Source organism: Diplotaxodon limnothrissa, linkage group LG15 (genome assembly GCF_057381915.1).
Source record: "Diplotaxodon limnothrissa isolate DT_005_m linkage group LG15, D_limnothrissa_male_GT1.1, whole genome shotgun sequence".
In the NCBI taxonomy this organism is placed as follows: domain Eukaryota; kingdom Metazoa; phylum Chordata; class Actinopteri; order Cichliformes; family Cichlidae; genus Diplotaxodon; species Diplotaxodon limnothrissa.
The window spans coordinates 1,702,729-1,721,539 of NC_140610.1; positions in this window are offsets into that span (position 1 = coordinate 1,702,729).

Here is an 18,811-nt window from a genome sequence, read left to right on the forward strand (position 1 = left end):
GGAAGAAGCAGTGAATGAGAGATATAAAGTACAAATAGTGCACAATGGCCACAATACTAAACTATGTACAGATGGTTTCTATAAAATGTAAAATAAAGTAAAACAATATGTACATACAGCACAGTGAGAGTGATGATAACACACATGCATTTTTTAAACACCTTTATCCTGTGTGGGTATTATACAGTCTGAGGAGATGAAGGACCTACGTCATGAAAGCTCTTCAGTACTGTCCTGCACACCTCAGAAGAGCTCAGCCTGTCCAGCAGAGGGAGCCAACTTTGGCCTTTCTTGAGCAGAGCACGAGTGTTATCTGTTATCACCTGGCAATTTGCACCAGTCCAACCTGTGGAGAAATTCTGTGGAGGAAGCCGAGACCGAGCGCACCGATGAGCTTGGCTTTCTCCAGAAATCAACCAACATCTTGTTTTGATACGCTGGTGCTGATGTGCAGGTGCTGATGTGCAGGCTGTCGAGTTACACCAGATGAGAGTGAGTGTGTGATAACCTTCCTATGCTCAAGATCGTTTCGCCTCAGGTCCACGTCCAACGAAGCCTGCATCCTCTGAGAAGCTCTGGAGGTGGCAGTTAGTGGTGACATAACTGAAGGTAAAGAGGAAGGAAGAGAGCACCTGATACCACCTCCTCACACAGTGCTGAAGCCTCATGTGGTCTGTTGGTGAGGAAAGCGATTTATGCGTTAAGACAAAAACATTTGTATTGCCTCTTTGAATTAAGCACAGTGTGCAGTATTGATTTTGAGAGGGAAAAGATCAGCATGTGGAATAAATGACATTTCAGTGACTGTGTTTGGCTGACAAAAGTAGCACACATCTGAAGCACAGGGAGTGAAGCTTGGTGCCTGATAAGACATTTCCCTGATGGAGACAGCATCAAGGGATTTCATAGGTTTTCAATCATTACATAATAAGATTCAGGCTGTGAAGACTGTTGATTCGTGATGATTTAATCTCATTTACCAGGAATCTGGGGACCAGTGAAGAGAGATAAGAGGAAAACTGTATTCTGCTTGCTCCAGGCAATGATTTGCATGCGTTGCTCTTGTTACAGTAACATTGACGGATGAGGAAACAACAGGCCAATTTAGGCAGCCTAGCAACAGCACTGCAAGTGAAAGTTACAGGAAGGCATTTGGCTGTCACTGTCACTGGCTGCTCGACTACGAACACATCTCCTCGTGATTTCCTGCCTTCTTTGGACTTTCAGTTATGGGTTTATTTTTGAACTTGCAATCAGAAATTCACTGATGTTCAGAGGTTACAGTTAATAATAGTATCACTCCATTATATTTCAGGTGAAACGTGAACACCTACGAAGCTCAACTTCAGAGTTTCCTTATTTATGTCACGTGACTTTTCCTTAAAAGTCGCTCCCTCCTTTCCGTGGTGTCCAGCTCTTGGAAATCTTGGTGAAAAGAAGAGATTGTGGATTTAAATCTGTCTATAGGGATGAAAGTGTTTTATTGAAAGCAATACTTCTGTTAAACCCCTGGAATTAGAGCTGGAAGTCTGCCCTTCGATCACATGTTGATCGTGTAATCGAGGCAAAACTACAACAAAAAAGAAGGAAAAAAGTCATCGTCCACCAAAGTCCAGTTATATTAGCTCGGCTTACAGATAGCAAAGTTAGAGAGGATAGAGGGAACAGCAGGGCGCTGATTAATTAAGCTTTTAAATGTGCAAACACACTAATGCTTCGACACAAACCCACGTGTGCCTCAGAATATGATGAAATCGAAGGTCTCATGAAAAGGCAGCGCCGTCTGTTTGCACAATTAAAGGCTGTCAATCAATCAGCGTGCTCCCATCCCCATCTGTGCATCCTATTTCTAATCAATCTATTAGAGTTCACTTGACCTTTGAACTCACGCTGTGCAGATACTGCATGTGCACATATTCACAGATTCTCGATTTCAATCAGGGGGAATTTTCTTTAAGCACTTCAGATTTTTTCAGGGTGAAAAACACAAAGAAAGCAGTGAGTGCTCACAACACAGAGCGTTACATGCTTTCAAAACTTTGTAAAGTGGAGTTTTAGCGCACAGACAGAAGCATTGAGACACTCATGAACAAACATTAGAGAAAAAACGTGAAAGGAAGAAAATCAAACGCTTCCTAGGACTCATAATTACACATAGTCACACGTAGACACCAGTAGGTGGCACTGTTGTGTCACGGGAAAATGAGTGGGCCCCTTGCACCTTGCTTTTGTTCACTTAACGCTTTACTCATTCGAGTTTGTAATTTAGACCAAAATTAAAGCGCAGCCGCTGCTCCATTCATTGGTCTACTTTACACATCAAAGTCAAATGAGTTGAATGCTTGGAAGGTCATGGAATGACTCACGCTCCTATCATCAGTTATCATCTGTGTGCTTTCTGTGCCACAGTCTCAGCCAGGGAAAACACATTAAAGGGGGGATCTGCACAAAACGCGAGAGGCTTTAAAAGAACTTGGTCAGTGTAAACAGGCCCAGCAAGCAAACAAGAGCCAAAGCTTTAATCTGTCTCTGCAGAGGAAAAAAGGCAGTGCGTCGATCACAGATTAGCGCCTAATTTCAGTTTGCAACAACTAAAACTAGCTTGTTTATTTAGAGAAATATAAAGTCCAAGATCACAGCATGGATAGTTTAAAAAATTCTGTTTCAGGGTGAAGCTCTCACAAAAGAGGCACCCCGGACTCCTTCACACAGATCTGTGGTATTGTTTGCCACTGCCAGGACAGAGACACATCAACAACAAAACCCAGCGGTCCCCCAGTACACAAGACTCACTCGCACAATCCACTGAGTATACAGCGCACAGTGGCATCCACTTAACATGCCGAACGACTGAGTACAACCTCGTTAAATGTGCATCAAAGCCAACAAAGACGAGGCAGAGAAGCCAGGTTGACAGAAGGAGGCTGCTGCTGCATCAAAGACAAACAATAAGGAAACTGATCATGTGTATTATTTATGCTGCCTTCACGCACAAAGGCAGAGATGTACAGTGAGCGATCGAGCCCCTTTTAATGTTGAGGCCTCTGTGGCAGAAAGGGGATAAACTCATGTTTGTATGCGCCGTGCACATGCTTGTGATGTCTTATTACAGTAAGCTCCGCTGACAGTCCAAAGCACATCGCTCGTAAACTGTGCTGACCTATACGTCTGGGCTTACACGCGAAAACACGCGCATCTGGAAAGCCATCCCGAGTGGTGACGGCTGCCATTTAGACGCGTTTGAATTTGCTGTTGGGCGCCACGACCCTAAAATCGAAGCGCATCTTTGCAGTTGACAAATGGGATTAGAGGCAGCTTGTTTCAGCGGAGAACCAGCTGTGTTGGAGGATTGAGCTCGTCTGTGTCTCTCTTTGTACTGTATCAATCCAGGTCAGTGGCAAAACAGCAGCTGTGTTTCGTTGCCCTGTACCTGTGCATGTGCAATGACAATAAAGTTGAATTCTATTCTATTCTATTCTATTATTATTCCCTTGTCGTCTTGCATCAGCCCTGCAGAATCACGCTGCTCTCTGTGGCTCCTTGATACATGTGTTGACTGTTTTTTACACCTGCAGCTCTAAGGTGTGTGGCAGCGTGTGGCTGATCCATCACATCTAACGTGGGGTGAAATTGCTGCGGGGCTACTAGACACATTCATGCACACACACACATATATACACACAACATACATACACATGACCCAACCACCTACCTGAACGATAGCAGCAATCAGTGAAGATTTACAGGATTGTAAACAATGCTCTGCAAACGTGAACATCTCCAACAGACAGTCTTCATGTGCTGTGCTGCGACTCTAAACTTGCAGAGCAAAAACATGCAGTGAATGTCTTCAAGGAGAAACAGCAGCGCATTAAAAGCATCGTGGAACGCAATGAAAAAAAAATGGCCGCCATCCAATTAAAAAGCAGTGAAAAGAACACAAACCAGCGGGACAAAGATCAGAGTGTTTAGGAGATGCAGACCCAGCTGGAAACGAATCAGGAGAAGCAATCAAATTAAACAAAAGAACAAAATCAAAAGCTACACAATCAAGTCCGTATGTGAGTTTATACACTGCTTATAGGTTTCCAGATAAGATAAATGCTGAATAATTAATTTCGCCCCCCGTTGCGTAATTAATACACGAGTAACACAAACAAAAAAGCAACACAAACACAACATTGTCAATGCAGAGCATGTTTACATTAATATTCACATCTGTATGCCAAACGAGCGGCTAACGCTAACTGGTGAACTGCTACATGCTCTGTTATCACATCTGTTACAGCTATTCTGATTTAATTCAGACAATTAAAAAAACCCAACACATTTTAATTAATAATGTTAATATGGCTGTAATTATGCCAATAGCTTTCTACGTTCATTTTAACATTATGGACGATACCTCAGAAGGTTTATGGATGTGAATATTAACTGAACTCTGGTAAATCAAATCATTTGTCTCCTTTCTGTTTGTCTTGAATTATGACCAAAAAAAAAGAAAGAAAGAAAGGTCTGCTAATCCATCGCTCTACTTTACTTGACGGGTAATTAATAGTAAGCCATATATCACAAAGTAATCAAGAATTTCTTGTAACAATCTAGAAATCTCAACTACTCGGCGTGTATTATTTTATGTCTCATTGCCGGTTAGGTGTCTTTAACTCCTTAGACTAAATGAGTTGTTAATATGCAGACAGATGTCAGATGTTAATGAGAGTTACTGCACTGTCATTAAACACACAGTCCTATCATAATTTAACATCGCTTACACTCAGTGACTTAGAAATCATTACTTATACATCACCATGAAAAATGTTTTCGCTCAGTTTGGATTGACCTGTTCTCTACAGCTGATTAAACAAAAGCTGGTTAGTCATTTGTTTTTGTTTGTTTTGTATTTTGTAATTTGATGTACATTTTTGCTACAAGGACGAAAACAAATCTGACAGTTTCACAATTTAAGAACTGAACCTGTATGACATTTTGAACATGTTGATGGTGTAACGGCCTGTTGTTTACACAAACGTTTTTTTATGTTATGTTAATATGTTTATATATTGTGTCTTATTTTTAAACAACACACCTTTCTCAGTGTAAAGCCAGTTAGCTGAGTATGACTAACTAAAGCAGGGAAACAGCTGGGCTGGGTCTGAAGTTAGTAATCATACACATTATATAAAAGATGGCCCCGCCCCTCCCTGAGCCCGGTTCTGCTGGAGGTTTCTTCCTGTTAAAAGGGAGTTTTTCCTTCCCACTGTCACCAAAGTGCTGCTCATAGGGGGTTGTGTTATTATTACTGGGCTTTCTCTGTATTATTGTTGGGTACCTACTTACAATATAAAGCACCCTGAGGGGAAATGTGTTGGGATATACACATATGGAAAACACTTATAAAAGACTTGCATCAGATGTGACCTACTTCATACAGTGAATCATAAGGCTGATATGATTACTCATGAAAGTGGCCACTTTCTCATTACTTTCATATATTGTTTTAGGAAGTATCCAAAACATACAAGTTTCATTTATAGAATTTTTCAAGGGATCTTATATCTGTTTTCACACAAGACAGATACAAACTTTATAAGATTTATATGTATCTTTTCCATATGGGTAGAGCTATATATATAAGTCACACAGTATGACTGTTATGCTATGTTATGTATGCTTGGAGCCAGAAATGTCCGTCACATGACTGGAGTGTGAAGTGCTAATTTATCAGCTGGTAATAGGCAGCTTGGTTTCAAGTTTATTCATGAACCGAAACCGTATGGGTGCATCACTCACTCAGGAACACCAGCCAATAAGATGCAAAATATGAAAAGATATAAGAATAACACAGCAATTTTAATTTCGTACACAGGCTGAGAGTACCTGGAGTAAACCAAGTTATTATAGTGAGCACAAACAATGCTCCAAAAGGCACCGACAGCACAAACAAGGCCACTGTAAGTCCCTTTCACTTAAAGTGGCCACATCTCAAATAATGCGTGACTTAAGTCTTAATGCATTTTAAATAGGTGAGTTGTGTTAAAGTGGTTATAAAGGGGTTAACTAGCTACAGAGACTGAAACTGCTTCATGTACCAGGCTGCAAACATCCCTTTTAATGCTGTTAAGTTGGACTTTTTAACATGGGAGCTTTTAGAACCAACTTCAAGTGGCCATTAGAGAGCGAGTGGAAACTTAATAAGATTGAATGATTTTCTATCCACATTATCCTTTTGCTGTACGCACTGGCAGCTATCACCGAACCACTCTGATGCAAAGAGAAGTCTTTGTACCTGCATAATGAGTTACGGTGCACATTTTGGACAAAAAGTACACCACACCACCAATCAGCACGGTGGACCATGAACAAGGCATAGTGATAAAAAAATTGAATTCTGAAATGATTTTCTCTTTATTGGCTGTTTGACAAACTGGCAAAACAAGTGTTAAGATCCCTTAAAAGTTAAAGGCATACATTTTAGCAACAAACTAGACTTAATGCACTGATTATAATGATAGACTCATTACTGTGCATATCACTTTACTGTTGCACTTAAATGAGTGGGGAGGGGCGGTGCCACCCCATGCCGTCCATCTGGACACGCCCCTGTCTTCTTTCATCAGTGCTTTTTTCTTCTGCAGTTGTTGAGTTACAAACATGTCTTCTTCTTCTTTTTCTTCTTCATATATTTTGTCCTATGTTTGCTTGATTGCTAACATTTAGCACCTAGCAACGGTGAATGCTGCCTCTTTGAGCTCTAATTGAGTCTTCAACGTGCATCGTTTGTAAGGCGAACTCGGGCCAGACCTATCTGCTTTTCCTCCAACACTTAGACGCTGTGGTTGCAGTTAAATAACATCTACAGGTAATATAACCATAAAGACTTGCATCACTCAGTACTTGCTGTAAACTGGTACATTACAAGCCCACTATTGCCTCCTCGGGGAGTTCACACAGAAGCACATAGCTGTAAAAAATTACATCCTCAAAACTCTTGAGGTGCAGCCACGACTCAAGAAAATAGGTGGTGGCAAAATTTCATTGCATCTTCTCCTTTTTCCTTTCTCCTCTCCGCTTGCCTTTAACCCTTCACATGAAAACAGAATCTGAACTGAATGCTTAGAAGGAGCCGAGGCCCGGTTCTCTGGTTCTAAGAGAGGAGGCGGCATGATGAATAGACAAAAACGATCTTGTTCTCATGTCTCAGAGTGGACTATAATCAAGATTAATGTTTGTTTTTGATCGCTCGCCACAGTCGAAAACTCAGAAATGTTGCAGAGTCTTTGACGGCGCTGGTATAGACGGAGTGACACAGAGCGAAAGAATCAATGGATCATCTATTATGTCCAGTGCCTAATGAAAAGGCTCTGCTGCAGATGAATAAAGTGCTGCCAAAAGGAAGTCTTCAGAGGCCTTTTCTGTCTTTAGCTTGATGTCATGATCAGTTTAATACGCAGGCTGCTTGTCCTACACTATTGACCCACTCCGTAATGGCTTTCCTTGTACAAGCATCATTCAAGCTGCACTTTATTGCTGTTGTTTTTGTAGTCGTCGATTCTTTCTTACAGCACTTATCCTTAAATGTACCAAAGTGCTATCTATCTATCTATCTATCTATCTATCTATCTATCTATCTATCTATCTATCAGGGGTGCAACGATACACAAAATTCACGGTTCGATATTTTTTCGATACAAAAAAAAATGTTCATGCCTTTTTAATTTGTCATTTATTAAAATTATAAATATATATTTTAACTCAAAAGTACAGTTTTTAAATTTAATGTTGCTGAAACAACAAAGTAATAAAATAATAAATATCTGATTGAGGAATCACTCATCTTTGGAAAAGAGAGTTTATTACAGAGAAATGGCTCTTTCAAAATAAAAGCTATACTATAGCTTCTTCTGGGCTATACTCTCAGCAGCATATTAAACATATCAGGTGCCCATAAGGAGGATCATGTGCTAACGGCTGTCTAAATGACTCGGGTAAAGTTTGTAGCATGGTGCTGGTTGTTTTGTCTGCTTCCACTTGTCTTTGCACTAGGAAGATCGTGAAGGACCTCAGCCATCCCAACAACAGACTGTTCTCTCTGTTGAGGTCAGGAAAGCGATTCCGCTCCCTGAAGACCAACACAGAGAGACTGAGGAGGAGCTTCTTCCCGCAGGCGATACGGTCTCTCAATCACACCACCACACAGTACTGACCCACACATACAGTTCTTACACACACACTGGACTTTCTGGACTTTGGTTTTGCACAACACTGGTCACTATATTCTTCATTTCCGGTTAATACTTGTACAGCTGCTGTTATTGTGTATATATTTATTTAGATTTAGATTTCTTCATACATTCTTATATAGTTCTATATTGTGTATTTTGTTGTACAGTTATTTTATTTTCAACTTTAATTTATATATTTATCTTTATCTTATTCTTCCCAGTTAAATTTACCCTTCATTCTAATTTGTGTTGTACAGTTATTTCATTTTTAACCTTAATTTATATTTTATTCCTTCCTAGTTAAATTTACCCTTTTTAATTTTTCATATTTATTTCCTATCTTATTCATAGCCTTTTCCTTTTTTGTTCTCTTTAGGTCATGAGCAGTTGTCCAAGCATTTCACTACATATCGTACTGTGTATGACTGTGTACGTGACAAATAAAAATTTGAATTTGAAATTTGGATGATGTCGGAGTAAATGTGCAGTCATATTCGTTGTGTTCTCACTAGTGCTGTCAGTGTTAATCTGAAATGACCTTAACACCACAACACGGCAAATCTCCGTTAACGAGCTACCGCGGATCGCCCCGTGCATGGGGCTGGACGGCCAACACGTTAACGAGCTAACTGCGCTAACACACTAGCTCCCACCATGTAATTGAGCATTGCGTGGCACATCCAACATACTGTTTTACTTTAGTCCATGACTCGCTTACCTTCAGGGTCATACGTCACATGAAAACCAAAATAATTCCAAACGCCAGATCTGAATGAGGGTGGGGGAGGTTCAATTTGCCATGTTGCAAGGAGAGCTTAGCTTCTGTCTCGCTAGCTTGCCCTGCGCTCAGTGAATCTGCGTTCGACTACTCCGCCTAGGCTGCACTGTCGAGCGCAGATCCACTGAGCGCTCAATACAGACAGCATCGTCAGAAGGAAAGTTGATCAAATAAATAAAAAATGTTGTATTGTTCCATACATATGCGTACCGAACCGAAAGCACTGTATGAACGGTTCAATATCGATACGAATATCGTTGCACCCCTACTATCTATCTATCTTTGAGATTTGCTAACATTATGCATCATTGTGAAACATCATCAGAATTTCTCCCAAAAGCAGAGAAAGAGAATTGAATTAAAGGTGAAATAAAATATAACACCTGGGTCATTAATTTATTTATTGAGGAAGAGGATCAACCGTTGCACATCTGTGGGTGTGCGTAAGCCTGGAGGATTAGCAGCATTTGGCAGGATTGAAAGAACCCGATTTTCTGATTAATTTCTGATTTTCCACTTTCTTCAGTCAGTGGAATGACAATCAGGTGTGGGGTCGTCTGTTTTTTAATTTAAAGCGCAGGGATCTATCACACTCTGATCACATGGGGAGGGAATAATGGCAACAAAAAATAAAAATGTAGATGAACAAACATCGCTCAAAGTAAAGTGTGTAACAGTCCGAGACAAACCTCCCTTCAAATAAAGGAGACTTTCGAATAATCTGATGTCATCTCAGTCCTTACAAATAATATTTTGTTATTTTGTAGTGTCACCACATCATTTGAACTTCATCATTTATGTATTTACTTATTTATCGGTGGCTAAGTGCACGTCAGTGTCTCTGACTTTTTTTCATTCGGACTCTTTGTGGATTTTTCCGTCTTTGTTGTTCAGGATTGTCAGCATTGATCTAATCGTGAGTTGAGAAATCGTTTTTGACAAAAAGGGTCCATCTCATCTCAGGTATTCAAAAATATAAAGACAGGGCTTCTAAGTGTGCTCGTCACATGTATCCAGATAAGGCAGATTAGTTGGATGTGAAACTCCCAACTTGGTCACTGATTTTCGATTAAGGGTCATGTTGTTCGGGGACATCCTCGGGTTTTTCGAGGCTCTTTGCGGTCCTGACTTTTTCAGTGCGCACAGTGTTCATGCCACATTCATAAAACACAAGTGTGGGGGAACAGATCTATGACCTTCAAATGCTCTGGCATTGAAATGGCTGCGAGACATGCTTTGTGGTTAACACCGATGCCTTCTGCTGGAAAACCCATCCATTCATTTTCCTAACCGCTTAAGAAAACCTCCCCTGCTGTCATAGGGTGAGAGATGGGGTACACACCGTACAGGCCACCGGTCTCACATCCACACCTACGTCCCATTAGCTGAATCAGCATGTCTGATTTTGAGAGGAAACCCACACAGACACAGACAGACATGCAAATTCCAGACAGAAAGGCCCGAGCCAAACAGGACGTTTCCCCCAGAACCCACCGAGCCTAAGGCTTCTCAGAAGGATCTGAGCCTGAATCTGCACATCTGGGTTCATTATGTGCATTATATGAATATATGCATATGTGTGTCACCTGCAGCACGAGCCCATAAATCAGTCATCCAGTGACGTCAATGACTTTTGGGACAGCGAGGTGGCGAGACACCACATTGCGCCCTTGTTAAAGTGCACTTTGCAGTTTATGCGTCTGCTGGCACTGTGAACTGTGGCCTAGGGATTTATAACAACCTCATTACCGAGCCATCATAAAACCCTCATGTTTATAAATGTTAATGTTTGTGATTTATGTTTAAATATCATTTATATGTCGCTGTTAAAAGGCATGCTAATGAGGGAGGATGACAAAGAGGCGGGACGTGAAAAGACTGATGGACACACACAGACGGGAACATTGTGACGGACTAAAAAAATGAATTTTCCGGGGTGACTTTTATTCCTTCCATCCTATTGATCTTCACTTTATGCTCTGCAATTTGTCAGGAAGGCTGCCCGTCCCATGTGGCATCTCTGCAATCAGTTAATTATGGATATCGCTCCTTTAGCCACAGTCAGAACCGCCACTTTCTGTTGTGCCAGTTTGTGGGCGCTGCTGACGATTCCTTGTTATGGTGATTAATAATTTGATGTACAGAACTGTGTGTGTGTGTGTGTGTATCCCACTTCAGATGGCGTCTCACAGATACTCTGATAATATCTGTGAGTGGAGGAGTTGGAAAAAGGGAGAGAGGGAAGGTGCGTCCCCTCCCTCTGCTGCTCTCCTCAGGAGGTGACACACTTGCACATCAAAGCTGAAATGTAGCTTATTAGTGTGGCAGAGTGAGGCCGGTGGTACAGTTCAAATGCTCTTGCTCGCTGTCAATTACACTTTTGGAGACAGATACGTATTTAATCTAGGAAAAAGATGATTCATCAAAGCAAACAAAGCACCTCACATTCGCCCTCCTCTCCCTCTCAGATGTAGAAGTGAGCCGGAGCTCCTCGATTAAGCCAAATGTCATCACACGCACGTCTCATCTTAACGTAACACCGGATGAATCCGACAGTCTCACGCCGCTCCACGTGAACCTGGTTTTAATGATGAGCTCCCATGGCAAAGCCAAGGTTACCGAAAGTTTGAATGTGACCGACATGATGGGCAGGAAAACAGCGGAAACGTATCTACGGCTAAACCGAGTTTATTACCCGGAGCACAAAAGGTAATGTGTTCCAGATCCCTGGTAATAGATGTCATTTCAACAGTTTCAACAAAAGCTGTGACCTTCTGGGTTGCCTGCTTTTTACTTCCTCCAACTCTGGCCTGACCGGCAGGAATTGCTTTCCAGATTTCGGCCTCGGTTCCCTCAGCTCGGATTGATCTCCGTCTCTCCTCCTCAGCCACACATTTGTGCTCGTGACGCTCATCCAAAATTAAAATTTGGACTATAGAGCAGAGGCAGGGCTGCGCGGAGGTGAAATGAGATGACAAAGCAGGAAATACCACAGAAGGAACACGAGCTAATCAAAGCACATAGCCAGAGAAAATATTCTTATTAAAGTTGCACTTTTGAAACTTTTATATCAGTGACAGAATAGAAAAGTGACTGCGTGTAATGGGAAATGCAGAGCTTTCCACCTGACTGTGAAGCTCCTCTCAGCTGTCAAATGCTTTTTAGCATCTTTCAGCTAATAATTTTGGTTTTGACGCTCACAGCTTTGTTGTTTGTCTTCACTCTCGCTGCTTTACTCGTCAGGTTTTTAGCAGCAGATGCTCCATGAATAAAGAAACAACAAAAACTAGCCTGATAGCAAACAGCAGACAATCAATAATCACCCAACATAGTGCAGCATTTAGCAGTAAAGACCCAAAGGAATATGGAGCCGAAAGGAAAGAGAAAATAGTTTTGGCCATAAACATGATTCAGAATAAATTTTAATGTTGCTCCTTATGCTGCTGGATGTATAATAGTTGGGTTGCGGTCACGTGGTTCTGATGACGTGCGGAGGCAGCGCGATTTTTGAGTGGAGGGCGGAAGTAAACATGGAGGACACTGTGGAGAGTCAGGAGAGCAGCTATTGTGCAACTTTAGACCCCGTTTCTCGGGAGAGATATAAACAGATAGTTAAAAAATATATCGGACGTGATCCGTATTCTTTGAAAATGTCCGAATACACCACAGAAGTAAAGGATTTGCCTACTATCGAGGCTGTGGATATCACCAACTACTTGGTCCTCCAGACTTCTTACTACACTAGGCAGCAAATGAAAGCTTTCAAGAGTCTGGAGGCGTACAATTTTTTTGTCAGCGGGTGGGTCCACAACCTTGGAACAAAACGTCTCCGTGATGGATACAGTTTGGTGTTTGCAAGGGTGAGTGTTTGTTCTTATATTGCTTTATCTTAAACACGCTAACAGTTAGCGGTAGCGGCTTTAACGTCAACAAACATGCCACATCCTTAGGACTTCGTTAGAGTGACAGTTGTTTGTTTCAAGGTAAACCATTCTCAGCCGTCTGTTGCATATCCAAAATCGCCTCTGCACATCGATGCTGTTCTGCCTTAAGCTTCATTCTTTTCTCTCGTTTGAGAACTGATTCCGATCTGGGTTTTCGTTCGTAGCCGAGATTGACCGTCGGAGCCCAGTCCTCCGACTCTTCGTCATCCAAAGCACTTGGGCAGCCTATAGTCCCAATCAAGTCAATATTAGACTACTAACTTAAAAGCACTAAGTAAACGAGAATTTAACGACAACCTAATGCTAATAAGTTCGTTTGCAAACATAACATTACCTCTGACGAAGTGGTCGCTGCAGACACGGGCATTGGCAGACTCTGCTCCTCCCGACTGTAAACGTAAATTTAAAATCCATTTTTTCCTACGTTTTTCGGTTAGAATTTTCCATTTTTCTCCTCTTCGTTGGGCTATTTTTGGTACCCTAAAATACCGTTTATCAGTTTCTCTGGTCGACCTACTGGAGCATCCGTAAACACAACAGGACATAGGCATTTTGCGTACTGTCTGTCTGTGATTTTGCGCTTATCTTTTTCACTTCCGACCGCCAGTCAAATTTCGCGCTTTACGTCGACGTCACGTCTACGTCAAATGAAACCTAGCTATTAGGCAACAGTTTCAGATTGTTTGAAACTGCACCAGAGTGGCTAAAGACATCAGCTAATGGAAGTGTAAATGTGCCCTTGATCAAACAATCCCTTTCAGGAATAAGTAAGCTATTACATTTAAGCTGAGGACATTAAAGAAATTGCAGTTTAATGTGGCATTAATGGATTTTTGGTCATTTGGGTGCAGATGTACTCCACAACATGATGAAAACACTTCATACAAAACAACTGTGGAGTGAATTGTTGAGCTGCATTGATCATAAATCACATTATTAAGTAAAAAGCATTCTTAGAGCAATCGAAGCGCTCGCATTTGTTAAAAAAACTGATAAAAATGTTTTTGAACAGTATATTCCATAGATTCCTTTTCAAAATAAGAGCATGTTTTATTTAGACAAATTCCCTAAAAACACTGCTGAGATGAATCAATCCTCTAAAATACTGTACATACCAGACTATAAACGGTTCACAGTTACCGTTCAGTCTCCCTTTAGCTCTGTTTTGGTCTCCACCAGAATAGAGCTGTGATGGTCGTGGCTCAGGAAGTAGAGCAGGGGAGTTCATCATAACCTCCCTCAACCGACAAGTCAAATTATCACTGGGTGAGAAAATGAACCTCGAGTTGATGTCTCTAAAAACTCTTTGGCATAGAACAAAAGCACCCGTATGTGAGTGAGTCTTGTAGTAGTTTAACATATATAGATAGATATATAGATAAGTGCCATTTTTACCAACTCTCACAGGAAATGTGTGGCTCCATAGCATGCTCCCCTGTGCTGAGCAGCTAGCCTGACCTAAGAGACTACGAGAGAGAGCTGAGAGGAGCGAAACAGCTGCGTGGGAACCAGAGAGCTCTCCTTCACATCAAACACAATTATCGATTGACTGATAATATAAGAAATATTGTTTGGTGCAGTATTAAGTTTCATCCACATTTGGCTTTAACATTCAGCTGCACTGGTTGCCACTTGGATGAACCTGTGCAGTCTTCCCCTCAAAGTTATTTTAGAGTGATTTTCTTCTTTCAGTCTGGAGTCGAGAGCCAAAAATCTCCCACAGCGACTGCATCCCTTCATATGCATTCCCACACATGCTGAGTGCTCCGACTGCATATCAAGTTTACATGGAGATGAGAAGGTAGCACACAGAGACTCACACTTCACCGCTGTAATATTTTGAGTGAAAGCAGAAGTGAAGAACGGCCACAGTGTGTTTTACCACATGTTTGAGTTTTAGGTGGCAGAACACTGTCCTAATATGAATGACATCAACACTACTGTGAAGATGAATACAAAACAAAATCTATTCTGCATTTGGACAAGACTGACAAGCTGAGGGACCTAAATCGTTGCAATAAAGGACACCTTGCAGCTCTAAATGAGCATATAAGTGCGGTAACAGTCATTACGTTGTGGTGACAGCGGTTAAAAACAAACATTATGCAGCAGCGTTTCCTGGAACAGATTGTGCAATAGCCTGTTCACCCATAAATTTGTGGAACATGGAAACAATAATTAGAAAAGAGCAAAAACATGGAAAGCAATGCAGACCGTAACACGGATGCTTTGTTCAGCTGCACTAAGCCCGGTCTCCACAGCTCTGTACCTTTGTACCTCTGGGGGCTTATTTTGAGGACTGGAAAGCTGCACAACTGCCGTTTCTCCTAGATTTTAAATGACAATATCTGTAAATGACAGAAAATATTAAATTTACTTTTAGATTTTACGGTGTTTATTTAGGCTCAGTGACAAAGTATCTAATGTATTCAATCTCCATCTTGTGCATCAGCAGCACAGCGGTGCAGAGGTTAGCACCACCTGGGGCTTTAGCGCCCTGCTTCCCTCCAAAGCCCAAAGACGTGCACGGTAGGTTAACTGGTGTTTCAAAGTTTGCCTTAGGTCCAGATGTGAGGTCAATGAAGCTTCAAGCTGCCTGTGAGACTAGAATAGTGCTATTATACATATGCCAGTTCTTTTTCCGCGTGCATGACCAAATACTGTAATCAATCACTGGATGCTGGATTCGTCCCCCTCCTCTAACCAAACAACTGCTTTGGACTCAGTTAAACATAAACTTGCGATAATGAGTGTACAGTGTGAGCATGTGCAAGTTTATATTTTCTGCCGTATGTGTGTCTCTGTACTGCAAATGATTCTTTGTCCCCAAGCTGAAGTGATCCTGCATGTCTGCGTCGGTGCCCAGCAATGCGGCCCAGTTTGCAGAGACGATCCGAGCAACCGGGAGACGAATGAGCCGCGAAGTTCTCGTCCCGGCGCTGACAACCACCTACAGGCTCCGGAGAGGCTCCATGCATGATTGCCACTGGCAGTTACAGCGCTCCCTTTGATGAAAAACCTCGGTCACCTGACAGCGTTTGCAGCTCCGCTCCTTTCTTGTTACTTGTTTTTTTCTTCCCTGTCCTGATTCAAGCAAGGAAGCAGGTTTAGTTCGAACACACATGCAGGGCTTTTGTAGAGCTGGATTGTTTTGGAAAAGCTGGGTGTATTTTTTTTGTGAAGTGGTAAAACATGAATTAAAGATGAGGCTGGAGTTTTGCTATCACATTGTGGTTCTGGCACTGAATAACAAAAAGCTGGATCTCTTCAAATTTCTTCAGATGCCATTCACATCGCAGCCCACAGCTTATTTTTACGCCACGTTTCTATTGTCCAACACACCGACCCCTTTTTGTAGATAAATAGAACAATGGGCCCAATCTATACCATGAAAAGCAAACTTAACACCAGTCGCCGGTGCTCCTGCTGTTGTCATAGCAACCGTGACCAGCAACTCGCCAATCTGCTCCACAGAAGGAGAGAGAGAAAGACCAAAAACAAGCAGCCATAAGTAACATCAGCTGGATAATTAAAGGTAAGAAAAAGACGCTCAAATCTCACACGCAGGTCTTCCTTCTTCTGTTTTATATTTGCACACTGTGGGATCGTCGCACAGCTAAAAAGCACAACCAGAGAGTCATTCTCACTATAATGCATCATCAGAGGACACATGTGGGAGAATATTTCACGGATAATTGAGCCGGTGTGATGCTGGGCAGTGTCATCGTCGGGGGAGAGATAGGGGAAGGACTCCGGAGGAGAACAATCAGAGAGGCTTAACAAGCTCTCGCTGGCTTCTCACATCAGCGTAATTAAACCAAGTTGGTGGAACAGGCAGCCCTTCTGAACCGTTCAGGAAACGACAAGAGCTGCACATGTATTTTTAGAGGGCAGAACTTGGGAGTTTCATTTTGCAGTTTTTGGGGCGTGCTCGTTTTCAAATTTTAATAAAAGTCTTCAGGGTCAGTATGAAACCAACACTCAAAACATACATGTTATATATATATTTTGTTTAAATTACAGGCAGACTCGCCCTATATTCTGTTTTTCACCTGTTCAACAAATAAACAGTCGTGACTAATCACACTGTTGGGTGAAAATAGAGGATTAGAAACCGCGTCCAAGGAAAAACAGTTTGCAAAACCTCATTCGATTCATCATATTTGACCATTTTCTGTCATCTGCCGATACCCCTGAGCAGAGATGTAGCCGTGACTTACTGTGGGTCCAAGAGAGGTGGAGTTATTTCCCAATGAGATAGAGAAAAAGAGTAAAGTGGTTTGTTTCTTATCATTTTTAATAGCTTGTGGACATTGGAACTGCAAAACCAAAGGAATCCCCGAATGGTATAGTAAGGAAGCCCAAACAAGCACAGAGGCATAAATGCAAAGTGAGTGAGCCACACAGAGGGAGGCAGCAATAATAAAACCACGCATGCATCCAAAACATGGGAGTATTTATAACTTGCTTGTCAGCCTCCAGTTAATTCAGTCTCAGTACTACATGGCACTGACTTTGCTCCAAAGAGTTATTTCACAACACACAGCTGTCAGGCTGGATTTTCCTATTGATATATCATCTTTAAAAGAATTCACACAGTGAAACATTTTGATAGAGGTGGTTTTTACCTCCCACCCCAAGTGTGTGTGTGTTTCTGTCTAACATTTAAGAGTTTCTAAACAAGAGATTTCCCCGATGACATCAGTACCTGCGCTGTCATAGCAACTCTTATGATTGGCTGATGTACATGTCAAGGTCAAGATGGCAAATAATATCATCTTTACCATGACTTAGTATCCCAATATATCGGTTTTCTTAAATGCGTATCCAGTTCAGGGTCAAATCAGGCCTGAGAGATTCAGGCCTGACTTTGTAAAGCACGTAATGATCCACCCTAGTGAGCTACTTTAGTTTGTGTTACAGTCACACTACAGACAACTGTGAATGGAGACAATGGCTTAACCAAAATTACTGCAACTAATTAAGAAGTCTATTGTAAGACTTCTTAATCTTGTTGCCTTTAACCCTCTGGTTGTGTGCACCCCCACCCATGGTTGCTTGAAGGTCGGGATCCGGTTGGGGACAAATAGCATCCCAGCTGCTGCAGGACGGCAGAGAGAGGCGGTCAGGAACGTCGCTTTTATATATTTGAAGCACGGGCCGTACTAAAACGTTGATGTTTTACGATGTTTTTAATGACAACATGCTGACGTCAGCTTGTTATGGCATCAGTGTGACATCGTAGGACAACTTGTTGAAAAAATAAAACGTTGTGCAGCTCTCTGTCCCTCTTTATCGCCTTTCATAAGACACGCTATACAGTTTCTTTAACTTTTTTCAATGTCAGCTATAACGTTGGTCACTAACACTGAAGCTCAAGGTCAAATGCACAGCCCCCCTACGTACAGTCACCATCACACAAAAACAGGAAAGTCATGACACCAGCTGAAATCTGTCAGTAATTAGAAAACAAGCTTCACACTTACAGCAAATTAATATCAGCTGGTTCAGTCCCAACTGATCGCTTATAAAAAGGTGTCTCATTACGAAGGTGTCACACAAGAAACATCTCCTGATGAGCAAAACCACTGAGCTCTCAAGACCTTCACAACCTTTCTGATGTGAAACATACTGATGGCATCGGTTACCAAAGAACTGCTGAAGGATCCAGTGAGCACTGAGGTTCATTTCACCACAAACAGGCTCCACACTAGATTTCAGACAGAAATGAATTATCAGAGGAGTTGTCTAAGAGCTGAGGAGCACTTGTGGAGAGCTGCAGAAGGACCTGGAATCACCAGGTACAATTGTTTCAAAGAAAACAATAAGTAATGCTCTCAGGCCTGTATGCACAAACCCCACTCAAC